The sequence below is a fragment of the Schistocerca piceifrons genome, chromosome 1 (assembly GCF_021461385.2).
Source record: "Schistocerca piceifrons isolate TAMUIC-IGC-003096 chromosome 1, iqSchPice1.1, whole genome shotgun sequence".
NCBI classification, from domain to species: Eukaryota; Metazoa; Arthropoda; class Insecta; order Orthoptera; family Acrididae; genus Schistocerca; species Schistocerca piceifrons.
This window is the reverse complement of record NC_060138.1, coordinates 101111232-101115899: the sequence shown is the minus strand read 5'-3', so window position 1 is coordinate 101115899 and position 4668 is coordinate 101111232.

Genomic DNA, 4668 nt, shown 5'->3' with positions numbered 1-4668 from the left:
ATAACTCTACAAAACGTTCATTTTAATTATTTTATCAATGTTACACGATGATAGGTCAACCACTGTTTGCAGTGTACTATGTAATATGTGATCAGGGCATCTAATTTCTTCAATTATGTCTCAATTTCTAGTTTGTACATTATTAGTACCAGGTCTCTCTCGTCCTCCAAAATATGAATTTAGCATCGTCGCCTCCAAATACAATGCATTTCTTCACCTCACCTTTTAAATCATTTAAAAGCCATACACAAAAACTGACCACAATATCTAACGTCTCCCCTTTTAATGTTCCCAGATTCAGTTATTTTATATTTATGCCTGTCTTGGTAAAAATATTGAATCAAGAGTGGAAACTTCGTTTTCATTTTAATCATTACTTGTGTCAGTGCTAATGCTATGAAATGGACAACTTTGAAGTTAATGATGAATGAGACCCACTGACTGAGATTCAAGAACTTATTAATTAAATATGTTGTTTTTGTTATAGTTGAGGCATGTTGAGTGGAAATTATTTGAGTATTTAAATTTTTTTGATATTCACTTAGTAAGGTAGTCGTAGAAGCAAAACACTGATGTTTTTTGACCACATGGTATGCAAAACAATTCTGCTGCAGTAACGTTTTCTTCTTCTAAACTATCGTGTTTTACAAAATATTTTGTGAGAGGTTTAGTTGTACTTGAGGATGATACGTTGGATTTATGTTTCTCCTTCGCAACGTGCTCCTTTATATCTGCAATTTCTCCATGACCAATACTTAAATATGTGTTACAGAGTTTGCAGAGGGCTTCGTTTTATGTTGTGCCTTTTTTTAATAAAAGGGATAATTGTCGCTATGTTCGTCAGAAGATGTGTACTTTGTCTTTGGCATTCCGGATACTGCAAAACAATTATAAAATACGACATTTAGAAATTTCGTCATGAATTAAGAGACTACATTTTACGTACAGTAAACAAATTTTTAAAGAGTTCACCTTAGAGGGGAGTGAGGGGAGGGAGCAGTGCAGGGATTAAGCAGTTAACAGCATTTCGTGCATTGCTGATTACATTAATTTTGGCCGATCTTCCATTACTGTAGCAATGTCACATGTAAATAACAAAGTTTCGCAATTGTGCCCTGTAAGGACGCTCACATTCAAATATGGCATTATTTGCAGTAATAAATACTAAATAAAATACCTTCAAGTGATAATGACAATAAGTAGAAAACCAATGACATTGTAAACTACAATAGTGCATTTATTACATGGCAGACTGTTGGACCGGAAGTGTTGGGAGCAACGAGAAACGCTACGATGTCTGCCGACTTTTATCGACCCGACACGATCGGAGCTAGAGTGGAAGGAGTCGTTTAAAAAGTTGTCGTACTGTAATTACTAGCCGGCCAGGGTGGCCGAGCTGTTCTAGGCGCTGCAGTCTGCACCCGCGCGACCGCTACGGTCGCAGGTTCGAATCCTGCCTCGGGCATGGATGTGTGTGATGTCCTTAGGTTAGTTAGGTTTAAATTGTTCTAAGTTCTAGGGGACTGATGACCTCAGAAGTCAAGTCCCATAGTGCTGAGAGCCATTTGAACCATTTTTGTAATTACTAGCTTCAGTAAAGTTTACTTACATCGGTAGTAAGCTGCATACAGAAATCGTAGAAGTATATGATATCTATATAAATATCTTTTCAAACGGTTTCTAATCAGCTGAATAGAGTAACAATCAGAATCACTGCGCCTGAAGTTGCAGATTGAGAGTGGCGAGAGCATGATTGTGAGAAACACGGCGTGCTGCTCGCCGAATAGAGGGGGTGTTATCGGTTTGGCAAGAATCAAAAAGGTGACAAACCGAGGCATTTGAACGTCCCGAAAGAAGTAGCCGGAAGACCGGTTCTTGAAATTCAAAATCGGGACAATCCCCATTAATCGAGACACCTGACAACTCTAAACGTCTCTCTTGTAATGTCTGCCACTGAAGCCTGTTTAGCTTCTCCCTACTGTTCTCACGACCAGTTATAAATGAGAACGATTGTTACGGCATACATGTGTTCTCCCACTCCCCATTCTCAGGTTATCATATTGGAGCTATAAAGAACGAAATGGTAAGCAGATTTACGTGTTCATATTAGGTATTTCTAGCTCATATTACTTCATGATTTATTGACACCCTGAGAGCAGTAAGTGCATTACTGTACAATGGGCCACTCATGCAGAGCGCTGTAACGAATACAATTAGACTGCTAGCCGCACTCATGCTCATAAATTAAGGATAATTGAAGAATGTCGTACCACACAACGTGGCACTACACAAAACTGGCACTAACAGCATAGGCACATAGGGAACACACACGACACAGATCTGTAAGTCCACGGTATTGGTGATAAGTTGAGAAAACCGTCCCGAAACATATGTGCTACAAAACGCCACTGTTTCCTGCGCATGTACCCCGACATCAATATGGGATATGATCACTATTGTGGACTGGCAAGACAGCCAATCCACTATGACGGGAAGCCGAAAGGCACGCGTTAAGCTCACGCAGGCTAGCGTGAGGTCTGGAACAGGTCAAGGTCTTTATAGTAGCAAAAATAGTACGTAGCTTCTGGAATACTTAACTTTAATCCATAATTGGTGAACATCGGTCTGACGGTACTTGCATCACAAGATAAATAGCAAATGATAATGGCGCCTTGCTAGGTCGTAGCAAATGACGTAGCTGAAGGCTATGCTAACTATCGTCTCGGCAAATGAGAGCGTAATTTGTCAGTGAACCATCGCTAGCAAAGTCGGCTGTACAACTGAGGCGAGTGCTAGGACGTCTCTCTAGACCTGCCGTGTGGCGGCGCTCGGTCTGCAATCACTGACAGTGGCGACACGCGGGTCCGACGTATACTAACGGACCGCGGCCGATTTAAAGGCTACCACCTAGCAAGTGTGGTGTCTGGCGGTGACACCACAATCACCATGTACACGTACACAGGCCGCACAAGGGGTTGGCATACTCTGGATCAAGTGGTCGAGCAGCTGCTGGGGTATAGCCTCCCATTCTTGCACCAGTGGCTGTCGGAGCTCCTGAAGTATCCTAGGGGTTTGAAGATGTGCAGCGACACTTCGACCGAGAGCATCCTAGACGTGCTCGATGGGGTTTAGGTCTGGAGAACAGGCAGGCCACTCCATTCGCCTGATATCTTCTGTTTCAAGGTACTCCTCCACGATGTCAGCTCGGTGGGGCCGTGCGTTATCATCCATCAGGAGGAAGGTGGGACCCATTGTACACCTCAAAATGCGCACATACTTGTGCAAAATGACGTCCCGATACACCTGACCTGTTAAAGTTCCTCTCAGAGACATGCAGGGGTGTACGTACGCCAATCATAATCCCACCCTACACCATCAAACCACGACCTCCATACAAGTCCCTTTCAATGACATTGAGGGGTTGGTATCTGGTTCCAGGTTCATCCCAGATGAAAACCCAGCGAGAATCAGTGTGCCATAAATATTATAGATATACATATGCATATATATAATTGAAGAAGGAAAAACAAGGCTTTTATATGTACATGTATACATAAATAAAATGTAACATAGTTGCAGTGGATGGGGCATCCAAATCAGGTGTAAACTTCTGAACTGCAAAAGTTGTTAACATAGCTTGGATCTTAGCATAGATTGGAAGAATCGTAGATTGCTTACAAAGCGTATTTACAGACATCTAGATGACATATAGATACAGTTACGAATATGAGGAGTAACTTTAAAGAGTAAATGATACTTTATGGATGCTTTTGAAGAAATAAAAGCATGGGCCCATCTAAAAAATCCAGTTTGTGGGACATGAGATGCCACGTTACCGATACCGTCTTTGAAGTTACTCCTCAAATTCGTAACTGTATCCAAATGATATCTAGATGTTTGTAAACATGCTCTGTAAGCAGTCCATGACGCTGTGATAAGAATTTCTACAGGTCTCTCTAATTCAGCTTTGGCATATTAAAAACGTAATTCTACACTTGACTTGGTTGCCCCTTTCACTGCAATTACTTTACATGTTACTTAAAAACTTTACTTAGCCTCTTATAAAACATACAAATTGAAATTTCCTAAAATATCGAAACATAAGCCTTTATAAACCCAAAGAACAATTACAGTGTAATGAATTATACAGTCTTGACCATATCCACACGATATCATTACACGAAAAAGATTTTAAATCTACCAGACTTGTACTTATATCATTCGAACATTACTTATCTGCTGTAAGTTTTATAATCTATCTTTACATATACATATATAAGCCTTGTTTTTACATCTTCAATTATATACATATATATAGCTATCATATAGAGGGCAGATTAAGTATCAAATAATGGACGAAGTAAAGTTCTACTGGAACGATCATTTAATTAATTAATTAATTAATTAATTAATTTGCATCTGCGATGTCTCTACGGTGACAGTTTACATAAACTACGTTCGGTGTTGTACCTGTGTTCATGGGATGTACCGTCGATCAATCTCCACCTCATGATCAAGCATATGTGTAACACCAATGACACGAAGCATGGCATGGGTGCAGTCTTTCTCTTCACTGATAACGCTTATCACAGTTAATGGCATGAGAGCTTTGTTCTCAAAGTGTACGTGTCAGAATCTCGAGGATGAATGATTCGCCTTGATGGGGAG